The 18,820-nt window shown below is 44.7% G+C and overlaps 1 long non-coding RNA gene across 1 annotated transcript in view; it reads left to right on the top strand.

Moving 5' to 3' along the window:
- The window catches only part of LOC311439514, a 131,729-nt gene extending 113,540 nt beyond the window's left edge, over positions 1 to 18,189 (top strand). Inside the window, exons 7-11 of the long non-coding RNA XR_014694773.1 lie at positions 10,024 to 10,089; positions 10,176 to 10,222; positions 10,313 to 10,449; positions 12,668 to 13,467; positions 18,031 to 18,189. This is a non-coding gene — a long non-coding RNA (uncharacterized lncRNA). The remainder of the gene's footprint in view (positions 1 to 10,023; positions 10,090 to 10,175; positions 10,223 to 10,312; positions 10,450 to 12,667; positions 13,468 to 18,030) is intronic.
- The last annotated feature ends 631 nt before the right edge of the window (positions 18,190 to 18,820 follow it).

The raw sequence follows: 18,820 nt of genomic DNA on the forward strand, positions 1-18,820 counted from the left end.
AGGGTAGGCGGGGTTAGGTAATGAATATGTATAGGTGCTAATCGAATATTCATTGTTTCCCTGTATAAATACGAGATAGTTTGTCACTTCGAACATGCACGATAGGCGGAAGGATCCCCCGTGCATCCAGCGCTGCAATAAAGAATATACCACTTAAGGAAATTCGGCTTTGATCTTTAAATCATAACGTTTTGGGTTGGGTTTGGGTTTTGAGCATCCTAAGATTTAGGGTTAGGGGTTTTACACCTAACAATTAGGGGTTACCTAATGTTTAGGGTAAGGGGAATGGTATGGTTAAGGGTAAGGGTAAGGGTAAGGGTAGGAGTAATTGAACGAGTAATTCCTACGGTAAGTGTAAGCGTAAGTGTACATTTACGTGTTGTTGTATGGCTTATGGTAAGGGTAAGGCTAAGTGTTAGTGTTATTGTTAGGGTTAATTTTAGGGTTAGGGTGAGAAAAACGTAAGGTTAAGTACTAGCTAAAGGTTAAGGATAAGGTTAAGGTTAAGAGTAAGTGTAAGGTTTAGGGTAAGTGTTAGGGTTAATGTAAGGTTCAGGGCAAGGGTTGGGGTAAGGTTTAGGGTTAGGGTTAGGTTAAGGGTAAGGGTTGGGGTAAGGGTAAGGGTATGGATAAGGATAAGTGTAAGGGATAGGTTAAGGGTAGGTGTTAGCATAAGGGTAAGGTTAATGGTAATGTTTATGTTAAGGGTAAGCATAAGCGTAACGGATAGAGTAAGGGTAAGGGTAAGGGTAACGGTACGGTTAAGGGTACAAATATGTGTTAGGGTATGGGTTATCGTATGCGTTAGATTTAGGGTAAGTATAAGGGTAAGGGTAAGGGTAAGTGTAAGTGTACGGGTCAGGATAAGGGTTAGAGTAAGAATTAGGGTTAGGTTAAGGGTAAGGGTAAGGTTAAGAGTAAGTGTAAGGTTTAGGGAAGGGTTAGGGTTAATGTAAGGATCAGGGTAAGGGTTTAGGTAAGGTTTAGGGTAAGGGTAGGTTCAGGATAAGTGTTAGGGTAAGGGTAAGGTTAATGGTAACCTTAAGTGTAAAGCTAAGGGTTAGGCTAAGGGTAAGTGTAAGTTTTAGACTTAGGCTAAGGGTAAGTGTAGCAGAAAGGGTAAGGTTTAGGGTTAGGTTAAGGGTAATGGTAAGGGTAAGGGTAAGGGTAAGGGTAAGGGTAAGGGTAAGAGTAACGGTAAAGGTTAAAATAAGGGTAAGGGTATGGTTAGAAGTATGTGTTAGAGTATGGATTATGGTAAGGATAAGCGTTAGAGTAAGGGTTAGGGTAAGGGTAAGTGTTGGGGTAATGGTTAGGGTTAATTTTAGGGTTAGGGTGAGGGAAAAGTAAGGGTAAGTATTAGGCTAATGTTATGGGTAAGGTTAAGGGTAAGGGTAAGGTTAAGTGCAAGGGTAATTGTACGAGTAATTGCTAGGGTATGTGTAAGCCTAAGTGTACATGTAAGTGTTGTATGCCTTATGGTAAGGGTAAGGTTATGGGTAAGGTTTATGTTAAGTGTAAGTGTAAGGGTAACGGATACAGTAAGGTTAAGTGTAACGGAAAAGGTTATGGGTAGAAGTATGTTGTAGGGTATGGGTTATGGTAAGGGTAAGGTTTAGGGTAAGTGTAAGGATAAGGGTAAGTGTACAACTCAGGGTAAGGTTTAGAGTTAGTATTAGGGTTAGGGTTAGGGTAAGGGTAAGTGTTAGGGTAATGGTTAGGGTTAATTTTAGGGTTAGGGTGACGGATAAGAAAGGGTAAGTATTAGGTTAAGGTTCAGAGTAAGTGTAAGGTTTAGGGTAAGGGTTAGGGTTAATGTAAGGGTCAGGGTAAGGGTTGGGGTAAGGTTTAGGTTAAGGGTAAAAGTAAGTATAATGGTAAGGGTAAGGGTGAGGGTTAAGGTAAGGTTTAGATTTAGGCTAAGGGTAAGTGTAGCAGAAAGTGTAAGGGTTACGGTAAGGGTAAGTGTTAGGAGAAGTGTATGGTTTAGGGTTACGTTAAGGGTAAGGGTAATGGTATGGGTAAGGGCAAGGGCAAGGGCAAGGGTAAGGGTAAGGGTAAGGGTAATTGTACGAGTAATTGCTGGGTAAGTGTTAGGTGTGTTAGGGTATACTAGGGTAAGTGTATGGTAGTGTGTTAGGGTATGTTATATGGTAAGTGTAAGGTTTAGGGTAAGTGTAAGGTACGGGTCAGGGTACAGGATAGAGTAAGGTTTAGGGTTAGGTTTAGTGTAAGGGTACGTGTTAGGGTAATGGTTAGGGTTAATTTTAGGGTTAGGGTGACGGATAAGAAAGGGAAAGTATTAGGTTAAGCTTAAGGGTAAGCTTAAGGTTAACAGTAAGTGTATGGTTTAGGGTAAGGGTTAGGGTTAATGTAAGGGTCAGCGTAAGGGCTGGGGTAAGATATAGGGTTAGGTTAAGGTTAAGTGTTAGTTTAAGGGTAAGTTGTATGGATAAGGATAAGTGTAAGGGATAGGGTAAGAATAAGTGTTAGGGTTAGGGTAAGGTTAATGATAACGGTAAGTGTAAGGGTAAGGGTTAGGGTAAGGGTAAGAGTAAGGGTATGAGTAATGGTAAGGTTGAGGGTAAAGGTAAGGGTAAGTGTGAGGTTTAGATTTAGCCTAAAGGTAAGTGTAGCAGATAGGGTAAGGGTTACGGTAAGGGCAAGCATTAACATAAGGTTAAGGTTTAGGCTTAGGGTAAGGGTAAGGGTAAGGGTAATTGTACGAGTAATTGCTAGGGTAAGTGTAAGCGAAAGTGTATATTTAAGTGTTGTTGTAAGGCTTATGGTAAGGGTAAAGTTAAGTGTTAGGGTTTTTAGGGTTAATTTTAGGGTTAGGGTGAGAAAAACGTAAAGGTTAAGTACTAGCTAAAGGTTAAGGATAAGGTTAAGGTTAAGAGTAAGTGTAAGGTTTAGGGTAAGGGTTAGGGTTAATGTAAGGGTCAGTGTAAGGGTTGGGGTAAGATTTAGGGTTAGGTTAAGGTTAAGTGTTAGTTTAAGGATAAGTTGTATGGATAAGGATAAGTGTAAGGGATAGAGTAAGGGTACGTGTTAGGGTAAGGGTAAGGTTAATGGTAACGGTAAGTGTAAGGGTAATGGGTAGGGTAAGGGTAAGAGTAAGGGTATGGGTAATGGTAAGGGTGAGGTTTAGGATAAGGGTAAGTGTAAGGTTTAGATTTAGGCTAAGGGTAGGTGTAGCAGAAAGGGTAAGGGTTACAATAAGTGTAAGTGTTAGGATAAGGGTAAGGTTGAGGGTTAGGTTAAGGGTAAGGTTAATGGTAACGGTAAGTGTAAGGGTAAGGGTAAGGGTAAGGGTAAGGGTAAGGGTTAGGGTTAGGGTAATTGTTAGGGTAATGGTTAAGGTTAATTTTAGGCTTAGGGTGAGGGAAACGTAAGGGTTAGTATTAGGTTATGGTTAAGGGTAAGGTTAAGGATAGGAGTAAGTTTAAGTTTTAGGGTAAGTGTTCGGGTTAATGTAAGCGTCAGGGTAAGGGTTCAGGTAAGGTTTAGGGTTAGGGTTAGGTTAAGGGTAAGGTTTAGGGTAAGGGTAAGGGTATGGATAAGGATAAGTGGAAGTGATAGGGTAAGGGTAAGTGTTAGGGTAAGGGTAATGTTAAAGGTAACAGTAAGTGTAAGGATAAGGGTTAGGATAAGGGTAAGAGAAAGGGCATGGGTAATGGTAAGATTGAGGGTAAGGGTAAGTGTAAGTGTAAGGTTTAGATTTAGGCTAAGTGCAAGTGTAGCAAAAAGGGTAAGGGTTAGGATAAGGGTAAGGTTTAGGGTTAGAATAAGGGTAACCGTAATGTTTTTGGTAAGGCTAAGGGTAAGGGTAAGGGTAAGGGTAAGGTTAAGGGTAAGTGTAATTTTAGGAGTAATTGCAAGGGTAAATGTAAGCTTAAGTGTACTTGTAAGTGTTGCTGTATGGCTTATGGTAAGAGTAAGGTTAAGGGTAAGGTTTATGTTAAGGGCAAGTCTAAGGTAACGGGTAGAGTAAGGGTAAGGGTAACAGTATGTTTAAGGGTAGAAGTATGTGTTAGGTTATGGGCTATGGTAAGGGTAAGTGTTAGGGTAAGTGTAATGATAAGGTAAGTGTACAAGTCAGGTTAAGGTTTAGAGTTAGGATTAGGGTTAGGGTAAGGGTAAGTGTTAGGGTAATGGATTGGCTTAATTTTAGGGTTAGGGTGACGGATAAGAAAGGGTAAGTATTAGGTTAAGGGTAAGGGTAAGGTTAAGGTTAAGAGTAAGTGTAAGGTTTAGGGTAAGGGTTAGGGTTCATGTAAGGGTCAGGGTAAGGGCTGGGGTAAGGTTTAGGGTAAGGATAAGAGTAGGGGTATGGTTAATGGTAAGGTTGAGGGTTAGGGTAAAGATAAGGGTAAGTGTAATGTTTAGGGTAAGGGGAATGGTATGGTTAAGGGTAAGGCTAAGGGTAAGGGTAGGAGTAATTGAACGAGTAATTCCTACGGTAAGTGTAAGCGTAAGTGTACATTTACGTGTTGTTGTATGGCTTATGGTAAGGGTAAGGCTAAGTGTTAGTGTTATTGTTAGGGTTAATTTTAGGGTTAGGGTGAGAAAAACGTAAGGTTAAGTACTAGCTAAAGGTTAAGGATAAGGTTAAGGTTAAGAGTAAGTGTAAGGTTTAGGGTAAGTGTTAGGGTTAATGTAAGGTTCAGGGCAAGGGTTGGGGTAAGGTTTAGGGTTAGGGTTAGGTTAAGGGTAAGGGTTGGGGTAAGGGTAAGGGTATGGATAAGGATAAGTGTAAGGGATAGGTTAAGGGTAGGTGTTAGCATAAGGGTAAGGTTAATGGTAATGTTTATGTTAAGGGTAAGCATAAGCGTAACGGATAGAGTAAGGGTAAGGGTAAGGGTAACGGTACGGTTAAGGGTACAAATATGTGTTAGGGTATGGGTTATCGTATGCGTTAGATTTAGGGTAAGTATAAGGGTAAGGGTAAGTGTAAGTGTACGGGTCAGGATAAGGGTTAGAGTAAGAATTAGGGTTAGGTTTAGGGTAAGGGTAAGTGTTAGGGTAATGGTTAGGGTTGATTTTAGGCTTAAGGTGAGGGAAAAATGAGCATAAGTATTAGGTTAAGGTTAAGGTTAAGGTTAAGGGTAAGGGTAAGGTTAAGAGTAATTGTAAGGTTTAGGGAAGGGTTAAGGTTAACGTAAGGATCAGGGTAAGGGTTTAGGTAAGGTTTAGGGTAAGGGTTAGGTTCAGGATAAGTGTTAGGGTAAGGGTAAGGTTAATGGTAACCTTAAGTGTAAAGCTAAGGGTTAGGCTAAGGGTAAGAATAAGGGTATGGGTAATGGTAAGGGTGAGGGTTACGGTAAGGGTACGTGTAAGGTATAGATTTAGGCTAAGGGTAAGTGTAGCAGAAAGGGTAAGGTTTAGGGTTAGGTTAAGGGTAAGGGTAAGGGTACGGGTAGAAGTATGTGTTAGAGTATGGATTATGGTAAGGGTAAGGGTTAGAGTAAGGGTTAGGGTAAGGGTAAGTGTTGGGGTAATGGTTAGGGTTAATTTTAGGGTTAGGGTGAGGAAAAGTAAGGGTAAGTATTAGGCTAATGTTATGGGTAAGGTTAAGGGTAAGGGTAAGGTTAAGGGCAAGGGTAATTGTACGAGTAATTGCTAGGGTATGTGTAAGCCTAAGTGTACATGTAAGTGTTGTTGTATGCCTTATGGTAAGGGTAAGGTTATGGGTAAGGTTTATGTTAAGTGTAAGTGTAAGGGTAACGGATACAGTAAGGTTAAGTGTAACGGTAAGGTTATGGGTAGAAGTATGTTGTAGGGTATGGGTGAGGGTTACGGTAAGGGTACGCGTAAGGTTTAGATTTAGGCTAAAGGAAAGTGTAGCAGAAAGGGTAAGGGTTACCGTAATTGTAAGTGTTAGGATAAGAGTAAGGTTGAGGGTTAAGTTAAGGGTAAGGGTAATGGTTTGGTAAGGGTAAGTGTAAGGGTAAGGGTAATGGTACGAGTAATTGCTAGGGTAAGTGTAAGCATAAGTGAACATGTTAGTGTTGTTGTATGCCTTATGGTAAGGGTAAGGTTAAGAGTAAGGTTTATGTTAATGGTAAGCGTAAGGGTAACTGATAGAGTAAAGGTAAGGGTAACAGTAAGGTTAAGGGTAGAAGTATGTGTTAGGGTATGAGCTATGGGAAGGGTAAGGGTTAGGGTAAGAGTAAGGGTAAGGGTATATGTAAGTGTACGGGTCATTGTTAGGGTTAGGGTAAGGGTAAGTGTTAGGGTAATGGTTAGGGTTAATTTTAGGGTTAGGGTGAGGGAAACGTACGGGTAAGAGGTTATAGCTAAGGTTAAGGTTAAGAAAAAGTGTAAGGTTTAGGGAAGGGTTATGGTTAATGTAAGGGTCAGGGTAACGGTTGGGGTAAGGTTTAGGTTAAGGGTAAAAGTAAGTATAATGGTAAGGGTAAGGGTGAGGGTTAAAGTAAGGTTTAGATTTAGGCTAAGGGTAAGTGTAGCAGAAAGGGTAAGGGTTACGGTAAGGGTAAGTGTTAGGAGAAGTGTATGGTTTAGGGTTACGTTAAGGGTAAGGGTAATGGTATGGGTAAGGGCAAGGGTAAGGGTAAGGGTAAGGGTAAGGGTAATTGTACGAGTAATTGCTAGCGTAAGTGTAAGCATAAGTGAACATGTAAGTGTTGTTCTATGACTTATGGTAAGGGTAAGGTTAAGAGGTTAAGGTTTATGTTAATGGTAAGCATAAGGGTAACGGATAGAGTAAGGGTAAGGGTAACAGTATGGTTAAGGGTAGAAGTATGTGTTAGGGTATGGGCTATGGTCAGGGTAAGGGTTAGGGTAAGTGTCAGGGTACGGGTAAGTTTTAGGGTAATGGTTAGGGTTAATTTTAGGGTTAGGGTGAGGGAAACGTAAGGGTTAGTATTAGGTTATGGTTAAGGGTAAGGTTAAGGATAGGAGTAAGTTTAAGTTTTAGGGTAAGTGTTCGGGTTAATGTAAGCGTCAGGGTAAGGGTTCAGGTAAGGTTTAGGGTTAGGGTTAGGTTAAGGGTAAGGTTTAGGGTAAGGGTAAGGGTATGGATAAGGATAAGTGGAAGTGATAGGGTAAGGGTAAGTGTTAGGGTAAGGGTAATGTTAAAGGTAACAGTAAGTGTAAGGATAAGGGTTAGGATAAGGGTAAGAGAAAGGGCATGGGTAATGGTAAGATTGAGGGTAAGGGTAAGCGTAAGTGTAAGGTTTAGATTTAGGCTAAGTGCAAGTGTAGCAAAAAGGGTAAGGGTTAGGATAAGGGTAAGGTTTAGGGTTAGAATAAGGGTAACCGTAATGTTTTTGGTAAGGCTAAGGTTAAGGGTAAGGGTAAGGGTAAGGTTAAGGGTAAGTGTAATTTTAGGAGTAATTGCAAGGGTAAATGTAAGCTTAAGTGTACTTGTAAGTGTTGCTGTATGGCTTATGGTAAGAGTAAGGTTAAGGGTAAGGTTTATGTTAAGGGCAAGTCTAAGGTAACGGGTAGAGTAAGGGTAAGGGTAACAGTATGTTTAAGGGTAGAAGTATGTGTTAGGTTATGGGCTATGGTAAGGGTAAGTGTTAGGGTAAGTGTAATGATAAGGTAAGTGTACAAGTCAGGTTAAGGTTTAGAGTTAGGATTAGGGTTAGGTTAAGGGTAAGGGTAAGGGTAAGGTTAAGAGTAAGTGTAAGGTTTAGGGAAGGGTTAGGGTTAATGTAAGGATCAGGGTAAGGGTTTAGGTAAGGTTTAGGGTAAGGGTAGGTTCAGGATAAGTGTTAGGGTAAGGGTAAGGTTAATGGTAACCTTAAGTGTAAAGCTAAGGGTTAGGCTAAGGGTAAGTGTAAGTTTTAGATTTAGGCTAAGGGTAAGTGTAGCAGAAAGGGTAAGGTTTAGGGTTAGGTTAAGGGTAATGGTAAGGGTAAGGGTAAGGGTAAGGGTAAGGGTAAGGGTAAGGGTAAGAGTAACGGTAAAGGTTAAAATAAGGGTAAGGGTATGGTTAGAAGTATGTGTTAGAGTATGGATTATGGTAAGGATAAGCGTTAGGGTGAGGGTTAAGGTAAGGTTTAGATTTAGGCTAAGGGTAAGTGTAGCAGAAAGGGTAAGGGTTACGGTAAGGGTAAGTGTAAGGAGAAGTGTATGGTTTAGGGTTACGTTAAGGGTAAGGGTAATGGTATGGGTAAGGGCAAGGGCAAGGGCAAGGGTAAGGGTAAGGGTAAGGGTAAGTATACGGGTAATGGTAAGGGTAAGTGTTAGGGTTAGGGTAAGGGTAAGGTTTAGATTTAGGCTAAGGGTCAGTGTAGCAGAAAGTGTAAGGGTTACGGTAAGGGTAAGTGTTAGGAGAAGTGTATGGTTTAGGGTTAGGTTAGGGGTAAGGGTAATGGTATGGGTAAGGGCAAGGGCAAGGGCAAGGGTAAGGGTAAGGGTAATTGTACGAGTAATTGCTAGGGTAAGTGTAAGCTTAAGTGTACTTGTAAGTGTTGTTTTATGGCTTTTGGTAAAGGTAAGGTTAAGGGTAAGGTTTATGTTAAGGGTAAGCATAAGTGTAACGGATAGAGTAAGGGTAAGTGTAAGGGTAACGGTAAGGTTAAGGGTACAAGCATGTGTTAGGGTATGTTATATGGTAAGTGTAAGGTTTAGGGAAAGGGTAAGGGTAAGGGTAAGGGTAAGGGTAAGGGTAAGGGTAAGGGTAAGGGTAAGGGTAAGGGTAAGGGTAAGGGTAAGGGTAAGGGTAAGGGTAAGGGTAAGGGTAAGGGTAAGGGTAAGGGTAAGGGTCAGGTAAGGGATAGAATAAGGTTTAGGGTTAGGTTTCGTGTAAGGGTACGTGTTAGGGTAATGGTTAGGGTAAGGGTAAGTATTAGGTTATAGCTAAGGTTAAGGTTAAGAGTAAGTGTAAGGTTTAGCGTAAGGGTTAGGGTTAGGGTTAATGTAAGGGTCAGCGTAAGGGTTGGGGTAAGATTTAGGTTTAGGTTAAGGTTAAGTGTTAGTTTAAGGATAAGTTGTATGGATAAGGATAAGTGTAAGAGATATGGTAAGGGTAAGTGTTAGGGTAAGGGTAAGGTTATTGGTAATGGTAAGGGTGAGGGTAAGGGTAATTACCACTCACGAAAGGGAAAGTATTAGGTTAAGCTTAAGGGTAAGCTTAAGGTTAAGAGTAAGTGTAAGGTTTAGGGTAAGGGTTAGGGTTAATGTAAGGGTCAGCGTAAGGGTTGGGGTAAGATTTAGGGTTAGGGTTAGGTTAAGGTTAAGTGTTAGTTTAAGGATAAGTTGTATGGATAAGGATAAGTGTAAGGGATAGGGTAAGGGTAAGTGTTAGGGTTAGGGTAAGGTTAATGGTAACGGGAAGTGTAAGGTTAAGGGTTAGGGTAAGGGTAAGGTTATGGGTAATGGTAAGGGTGAGGGTAAGGGTAAGATTTAGATTTAGGAAAAGGGTAAGTGTACCAGAAAGGTTAAGGGTAAGGGTAAAGGTGTGTATAAGGGTAAGGGTAAGGGTACGGGTCAGGGTAAGGGTTTGAGTAAGGGTAAGGGTTAGGGTAAGTTTAAGGGTACGGGTCAGGTGTAATAGTAAGTGTAAGGGTATGGGTCATGGTAAGGGTTAGAGTAAGGGTTTGAGTAAGGGTAAGGGTTAGGATAAGTGTAAGGGTGAAAGCAAGGATTAGGGCAAGACTAAGTGTAAGGGTAATAGTAAGGGTTAGGGTAAGTGTAAGGGTAAGGGAAAGTGTTAGGATATGTTTTAGGGGAAGCGGAAGGGTAAGGGTTAGGGTTAGGTTAAGTGTAAGGGGAAGGGGAAGGTAAGGGGAAGGGTTGGAGTAAGGTATAGGGTAAGGGTAAGGTTAAAGGAAAGAGTAAGGGTAAGGAAAAAGTAAAGGTAAGGATTTGGGTAATGGTAAGGGTGAGAAGGGTTAGGGTAAGGGTTACGGTAAGGGTTAGGTAACGCAGTGTACAACCTGGGACGTCACACGCAGAGCTGCCTCTGGCAAGGTGAGTGAGGAACAGATGTAGCAGTTGTTGTGTTGTAGGTCTCACTGTTCCTCTAAGCATCCCCTCTTTGTCTTTTAGAGGTGTTGTAGCTGTTTGAAGAGGGTAGATTGAAGCATCTGCCTCGGGGGCTGGTAAGCGGCAGAGGTAAGGGAGCAGATGAGAGTAACTTACCTACTTGTGCTGTGTCTTTGGATGCTGCATCGGCCTATGCATTTCTTTTTCTTTCACAGGTGTCTCGCACAGGCTCCAAGGAGCAAACTGCACTCTGAAGAGCTGTGTAAGAAGAGGGGCTGGTCATGAGCTGGGTTGGAGCAGAACGACCAAGTAGCACAAGGTGACTATGAAAGGTGTCCGTCTTGCTTTGCAGGTGCCGTGGCAGGCTCTCCACAGAAGTGACTAAGGATATGAGATAAGGCCAGAGAGCGACAAGGAGCGGCACGTGCAGGGATGGTTTTGAAGCGCTGCGGTGGCTTACTCTTCTGTTCATCAGGTGCCACAGGCAAGGTGGGTTGTAACATCAGTCGTTATATTTGCATGAAAGCAGTTCACTTGAATGCCACAGTGCATCTGAGTAGGGTGTTCTAGCAGAAAAAGCTTGTCTGGCACAGCGGTGCCTGATGCCAGTGTGTTTCCTCAGGTGAAGTGGTGCCTGAAGCCCCATCCTATCTAGCCTGCACACAATTATCTGAGAATGAAAGCTGCTTTCCAGTAATTCAGAAAGCCAAGTTACGTCTCAGCCTTGAGCATCTCGGGCTTTTGGGCCTGTCTGTAACATTTGGCACCAGCACTAATACTTTTCTTGGCATATGTTTAGCGTTTGAGGCTTGTGTCTGGGATTTGGGCCCTGTCTCGAACCACTGGGGCTTTGTCCTGGGTTTTGGAGCCTGCCTCTAGAGTTCAGGGCCTGTGATTAGGCTTTTGGGGTCTGTGTCTGGGGGCCGGTATCTGGGGACAAGAGGGGAGCTGCTTGTAGACCCTTGGGGCCAGCATTGAGGGGGTTGGGAGCTGACTGTACACCTTTGGGGCCTGCTTCTGGGTGCAGGGGGGGTTGAGACCTGCATCTGGGGAAGGGGTGGGAGCTCTTTGTATTCCTTTGGAGCCTGTGTCGGGGGGGGGGAGGGGGGATTGGATGGGGGGGGTTGGGGGTGGCTGGGAGGGGATGGTTGGTTGGGAGCTGCTTGTACACTGTTGGAGCCTGGGTTGAGGGAGGAGGTTTGGAGCTGCTTCTACACCTTTGGGGCTGGCATCGGGGGTAGGGGGTTGGGTGCTGGTTGTAGGGGCCTGTGTTTGGGGGCGGGGCTTGGGGCCTGCGTCTGGGGGGGGGGTGGGAGCTGCTTGTACACCTTTGGGGCCTGCATCTGTGGGGGGTCAGGGCCCGTGTCTAGGGGTCTGGGAACTGCTTGTACAATGTAGGAATCTGTTTCTGCAGGGTGGCTGGGAGCTGTTTGTACAACTTTGGGGCCAGCATCTGGGGGTGGCTGGGAGCTGCCTGTACACTGTAGGGGCCTGTGTTTGGGGGGGCTTGGGGGCCTCCCTCGGGGCGGGGGGGGAGGGTTGGGAGCTGCTTGTATAGGGTAGGGGGCCTGCCTTGCAGGGGTTGGGAGCTGCTTGTAGAATTTGGGGCCCTGTGTCTGGGGGGGGGGGTTGGGGGCTGTGTCTCAGGGGTGTTGGGAACTGGTTGTACACCTTTGGGTCCTGTCTCTGGGGGGGAGCTACTTGTACACTTTTGGGGTCTGTATTTGAGGGAGGTTGGGAGCTGCTTGTGCACTTTTGGACCTATGTTTAGGGGGGTTGGGAGCTGCTCATGCATTCTAGGTGCCTCCCTTTTGAGAGGGGTTGGGGCCTGCATCTGTGGGTGGTTGAGAGCTGCTTGTACACTATAGGGGCCTGGGTCTTGAAGGGGGGTCTGGGCTGTTTATACACCTTTGTGGCCTGTGTTTGGGGGGGGGGGGTGCCTGTGCCTGGGGGAGTTGGGAGGTGCTTGTTCACTCTAGGAGCCTCCATTTGGGGGTCTTTGGGGCCTCCCTTTGAGGGGGAGGGAGTTGGGAGTTGGTTGTACACCTCCGCATCCCATGTCTTGGGGGAGGTGGGGGGGGCTGGGACCGTTCTCTGAAGAGGCGGGTTGTGAGCTGCTTGTACACCTGTGTCGGGGGGGAGGGTGGGGGGGCGAGGGGGGGCGGGGGGGCGGGCCCGGGTCTTGGGCCAGTGTCTGTGTGGAGTCCAGTTCTTGGGAGGGGGTGGTGGGGTAGGAGCTGCTTGTGGGCAGTTGGGGTCTGCATCTGGGTGTGGTTGGTGCCTGCTTCTGTTGGCAGTTTGGGGCCTGCTTGTAGACTTCTGCAGCCTGGGTTTGGAGGCTTTTCTGTAACGTTTGGGGTCTGCATTTTTGCTTTGGGATGCATCTTGAGCTTTTGAGGCCTAGCTGTAGCATTTGGGGCCTGCATCTGGGGCTTTTCTGTAGCGTTTTGGTTGCGTATTTGTGATTTGGGGCCTGTATCCAGGGTTTTGCCTTTTTTGTAGTTTCCATCTTTGTGTGTGTGTGTTTCGTTGTTGGTTGTCTGGGGTTAGGGGCAGTTTGGGGTTTGGATTAAGGTCAGTGTCATTAGCGTTAGGGGGTTGATAATAAGGGTTAGGGTTGTGGTTAGAGTTGTTAGGTTTAAGGGGAATAAGGCTTTCAGGGTAAGGGGATCAAGGTTGTGGGAATAAAAATGTTGTTTTTGCGCAGTTACATCCTGTAGAGGGAAGGAAGGTGGTATTGAGATACGCTTGCAGCGATAAGACAGCTTAACAGTGTGAAATGAGTTCATCTGATTCGTGTCAATATGGAACAATGCTGGGGCCGCATGATATGATGAAATGTGACCTTCTGTCTTACGTACCCTTGTATAACCACACGTCTGAGAAAACCACAGTGGTTAATATATATAGTTCTTGTATCTTGCAAAGGAATGGTCCAGCAATTCGGGTCAATAGGGGATAAGAGAACAAAGGGGTTTCAGAATAACTGCTAACTATTACAACTGTTGCATGGGACACTATGCAAGTGTCTGCCATCCAGCCAAGATGGACAAAGGAGAAGGACAAGAGAAAAGCCTGGGAGGAAGACTACGAGCCTTCAGTACGAGCGGCCCCCAGAGGGACCACCGGAGACTGATAACGCATGCACCAGTGGGAGGGTTTGGATTCTGGGAACTAATTAGAATAACCCTGCCTTTTGTAGAAGTAGTAATGAATATGTATTAGCCTAGCAGCATAAAAACCAGCCGCCGATGTAACTTGTGTGCGTCTTGGTGGAGCAGAGACTCCTGGTGCACCCAGCGCTGCTTGCTTACCTCTATTCATTTAATAAATTGTAAATTTCAATTGCAATCCGATTTGGGACCCAGTCATTTATTACAACTGGGGGCTCGTCCGGGAGGGCTTTGGTTCCTGATTTCTGGTTTGATCGCGGAGAGGCACCCCCACCATTTGGTGGCTGCTGTTTGAGTCAGGTCGGAACTAATGGCATCTTGAACCTGAATAAAGGTAAGCAAAGTTTCTGATTCTTTTTTCATCTCCATTACCAGCCGCAGAACTATATTTTGCCCATAATTCTGTGTGTGAAGATCCGAACGAAGATGATGGAGTCGTAAGCATTTAAAGCGTATATCGTTCGGTTGGGTGGGGTTCGGTTGCCTGTGTGTGTAAGAGTGTGACTGAGATGGAACTTAGTTCCGAAGCGATTGTGGAGGTCTTCTAACCACGGTTCCAAACCCCCGCGAGGGACTTGGCCGGTGAAGGACCGAAGCGATTCCTATAGGATTTGTGGGTGTGTGATAGGTCCTCGACCCCCTGCAAGACACTCTTACTAAGGTAACCAAGGGCTGTGGGAATTGCCATAGTAAAATTCCTAGTGGGTCAGACAAAATCGAAGACCAGCGACCAGAAGAAAGGGAGCAAATTACCAGACATACCACCCGAAAGTCCATTAGGAATAACGATTAGAAATTGGAATGATAGGGACCCCAGAAAAGGAAAAAGTAAATTAAAAATGGTCCAGTATTGTGTGACAGAATGGCCAAAGGAGCCTTTAAGACTACATGTCTTTTAGGCTGTTTTTGGATCCTTCAAAGACTGGATTTGCCAGGCCTTAAATATCCATGTTAATTCAAAGGAACCTTTTCGCCAGGAAGAAAGTGATTATGCAGGATTATGGATCAGGAGGACTTCACGTCCTTTTCCAGCCTCAATATTTACACTAAAAGCAGGTAAGAAATTTGAAGAACAAGAAGAACATGAAAAAGAAAAAGAAGATAAACGTGAGCCGTTGGATAAGCTACCACCTCCATATCCTAACAATCCACCCCCGGCGGCTCCCCCTCCGGTGGCTGTGGTATCTCCACCAGTACCACCGTTGCCCCAGCTTCCACCACCAACAGCACCAGAATTAGACCGCCCTCCGGCTGCATGCACGAGAAGTAGGACTGCCATATCTGAGAGAGCTTCTGTATATCCCTTAAGGGAGGTAACTGGTGTATAACTGGTGCGCGTCTTGGTGGAGCAGAGACTCCCAGCGTACCCAGCACTGTTTGCTTACCTCTATTCATTCAGTGAATTGTAAACTTTGATTGTAATCCTATTTGGGACTTTTATTATTTATTATAACAGACAACCTTGTAAAACGCAGACAACCAGAATCCTTACAGCAATTAGGTGGAAATCACGGCGTAAGAAACATTACCACCTCAAAGAGTAAAAACCTCAAAAGAAATGTGACTTGTAACAGGCCAGCAGCTGTGTATTTTCTGTGAAGCACCAGCTAGATTATGAACCTTGAATAGCACAGTTAATGGGGAAACAGGGGAGGGTCCCGGTCCTCGGCAGAAAAAAAAAGTGTATAAACTGTGTATGGAATTAGTAGGCACCCTCCTGCTTGTGGGACACCCGCCACTGTAATCTCGAATAATAATGCTACTGTACTGAGATCCTCGACTCAGCCTATGCTATTTGCTACAGATTGATTCAGGGTTTTAAGGTTTCAGGGATTGGGCACTAGGGTTTGGGTTTCAGGGTAAGGGGTTTCAGGGTTTATGTTTAGGATTTTAAGGTTTTTAGGGTAGGAGTTTTAACGGTTAGGATTTTAAGGATTTGGGGGTTAGGGTTTTAAGGGTTTCAGGGTTAGCGTGTTAGGGTATTAGAGTTTTTTGGGTTGTAGTGTTGATATGTTTTTTAGGGTTAGAGTCTTAGGGTTTTATTTTTGGTCAGTTATTTACGGTTAGGTTTTTAAGATCTTTTTTTTTTTTTTTTTTTTTTCAGGTTAGGTTCTCCAGGGCCAGGGTTTTGAGTATCCTAATTTTGGGGGTTTCGATTTTGAGCATCTTAATTTTTGGGGTTAGGCTTTTGTGTGCCCTAATTTTTTGGGATAGGCTTTTAAGCATCCTAAGTAGTTGGGTTAGGGTTTTGAGCATCTTAATGTTTTTGGGTTTGGGTATTGAGCATCCTAAGTTTTTGGGAAAGGGTTATGAGCATCTTAATGTTTTTGGGTTAGGGCTTTGAGCGTCCTGATGTTTTTGGGTCAGGGGTTGGAGCGTCCTAAGCTTTCGGGATAGGGTTTGGAGCGTCCAAAGTTTTCCGGATAGGGTTTGGAGCATCTTAATATTTCCAGGATAGGGTTTGGAGCGTCCTAAATTTTCAGGATAGGGTTTGGAGCATCTTAATGTTTTGGGTTTGCGTTTTGAGTATCCAAAGTTATTGGGTTTGGGTTTTGAGCGTCCTAATTTTTTCGGGATAGGGTTTTGAGCATCTTTATGTTTCCAGGATAGGGTTTTGAGCGTCCTAAGTTTTTGGGCTAGGGCTTTGAGCATCCTAACTGATATAGTATAAACTCATTTTAGGATAGAATAAAGCTTGTGGTTTGATATTGTATAAACTTACTTTAGGATAGAATAAAACCTGTGATTAAAAGTTAGCAAGGACAAAGTAAACAACATTTTGTTATCCGTAGACCTTCTGTTACGTTTAAGCATTTTTGTTATTTGAAAACACCCCATTATCCGTTAACACTCAGTCAGGCTGAGACTTGAGATAACTTGAGTCAACTGTCTGTTCTGTCCTGTTAACTGAGACATCCTGTTATCCGCCGACCCCCAGTTAAACCGAAAGACAACTCAGCATTTTTACAGCCTGGAAAACAACCGATTAAGAAAGTGCGTTACGAGGAAGACCTACGGCCTTCCTCCCAAAGACCACTACCCACATCCTGGAGACCCTGGCCCACAATTCTTGGAAGGCTTTGCGCAAGCGCAAGGACTGATAAGCTAATTAGCATACGAAGCGAGGGTAGGCGGGGTTAGGTAATGAATATGTATAGGTGCTAATCGAATATTCATTGTTTCCCTGTATAAATACGAGATAGTTTGTCACTTCGAACATGCACGATAGGCGGAAGGATCCCCCGTGCATCCAGCGCTGCAATAAAGAATATACCACTTAAGGAAATTCGGCTTTGATCTTTAAATCATAACATTTTGGGTTGGGTTTGGGTTTTGAGCATCCTAAGATTTAGGGTTAGGGGTTTTAGGCATAGGTCTTCAGGGGTTTAGTGTGGTAAATAGTTTGGGTTAGGCCTGTAGGGGTTTCGAGGTTTTTTTGATGTTAGGGCTTGAGGCTTTTTTTGTAAGGGCAGTGAGGGTTGCAGTGCGTGCTTGTAAATGTAGTTCTCGAGCACTCGGCCTGTGATTGGCCATGCCGGCTGTTCGGGGAATGCTGGTAGGTGTAGTTTTCCGGCACTGGGAGGCCATGTTGGGTGCCCAGAGCATGCCGGGAGATGTAGTTCTCGGGACTCCAGACTTCCGGGAGGCCATGTTGAATGCCCAGAGCATACCGGGAGATGTAGTTCTCGGGAACTAGGGTTAGGGGCTAGGGCTGGGGCTAGAGTTAGGGTTTCGGGTGAGGGTTGGGGTTGGGGGTTATTGTTAGGGTTAGAGGGTTAGGGTTAGGCTTAGAGGGTTAGGGTTAGGGATAGGTTTAGAGGGTTAGGGGTTAGGGATTAGGGGTTAGGGGTTGTGGTTAGGGTTAGGGTAAGGGTTAGGGTGAGAGTATTAGGGTTAGGGTTTGGGTTCAGATTAGAGTAAGGGTAAGGGTTAGGGCAAGGGTAAGGCTAAGGGTAATGGTTAGGGTAAGGCTTAGGGTGAGGATAAGGTTTAGGTTTAGGGAAAGGGTTAGGTTTAGGGTAAGGGTTGGGGTAAGGAGTAGGGTAAGGGTAAGGGTAAGGGTAAGGGTAAGGGTAAGGATAAGGGTAAGGGTAAGGGTAAGGGTAAGGGTTAGGTTTAGGGTAAGAATAAGGGTAAGCTAATGGTTAGGATAAGGGTGAGGGTTAGGGTAAAGGTTTTCATTTGTTAAAGCTGAAACACAGTATGCAATCTGGGACGTCACAGCCAGAGCTGCCTATGGCAAGGTGAGAGAGGAAAAGATGGAGCAGATGTTCTACTCCTAGTTTTTTCTTTATACATAAATAAAAGTTTGAGCTAATTCCAGTTGGAAGAGTTCCAATTACTTGCTTGGTCATAATGTCTTTTAATATTCAAAGCTGCAGCAAGAGCATGGGGATTTTTGCTTCTAGAAACACCCTAGTTCTCTTGTCTGCACTATGCACGCTGTTGAGGTAAAACGGATTAAAAAATAAAAAGAAAAATCACACACAAGCAAAAAGAAAAAAACACCACAGCTGCTGCTGCTCTCTTCCTACTTCCTTGTGCTTTGCCCCTACCCTTTCCCAGGTGATTGGGTTTGGGTGCTAGGCGGGGCCAAATGGTATGTGAGTCCCAGGCATCCCCTCAGAGAGCTCATTCTGCTTGGGCTGCTCTTTGGGGTGTTTGTTTTTCCTTCGGTCAGTTGCAGGCTTCTACAGGTGGATCAGAGTTTATGGACTGATGCGTTTCCAAGTAGTGAGGGGTATGCTACGCACATCTTTTTGAGGTAACAGCTAGCAGGATCTGTTAGAATAAACTAATGTAGTACTTGTTGCCTTTATTGCATGCAGTTCTGTATCAGGTGAGTAACTGTTGTGAGTAACTGAAGTCAATGTTACTTTGTGTGTTTGCTGTGCAGTGCCTGTGCGGACTATTGCACGAGACACAGCTTTCTGACATCTGGCCCAGCAACTACTAAATAAGGGGAGGGGAGAAGCTGAAGAACGACCAAAGGACAAAGCCTGGGAGGAAGACTACGAGCCTTCAGTACGAGCGGCCCCCAGAGGGACCACCGGAGACTGATAATGCATACACAAGTGGGAGCGTTCAGATTCTGGGAAGTAATTAGAATAACCCTGCCTTTTGTAGAAGTAGTAATGAATATGTATTAGCCTAGCAGCATAAAAACTAGCCTCCTGATGTAACTGGTGTGCGTCTTGGTGGAGCAGAGACTCCTGGTGCACCCAGCGCTGTTTGCTTACCTCTATTCCTTTAATAAATCGTAAACATTAATTGTAAGCCTATTTGGGACTCGGTCATTTATTACAACTGGGACCTCCCGATGGGTGGAAGCTGTCGGGATAGCTCGGGATGCTGAGGCGTGGTGCTGCAAGGAGTTTGGTGGTCGGTGGCGCCCTGAGGCAGGCCGAATTGGGAGGGGGCGAGGCGGCGGGTGGTCGGTGGCTTCTGTGGAAAAGGCCCTTGTATGGGGGGCTGCGCATTCAGAGGAACCTTGACAGGCTGCAGATAGGGGCAGGCAGGAATCTTTTGAAGTTCAGGAGAGGGAAATGCCAAGCCCTACCCCTAGGGAGAAACACCTCTGTTCACAAGCACTGGATATCTCCATACTAAATAAGCATTTCTTCATGGAAGGGGTGGTTTGATATTAGAACAGGCTGCCCGGGGAAGGGGTGAGAGACCCGATCCAT

The sequence above is a fragment of the Aythya ferina genome (genome assembly GCF_964211825.1).
Source record: "Aythya ferina genome assembly, chromosome: 7".
In the NCBI taxonomy this organism is placed as follows: domain Eukaryota; kingdom Metazoa; phylum Chordata; class Aves; order Anseriformes; family Anatidae; genus Aythya; species Aythya ferina.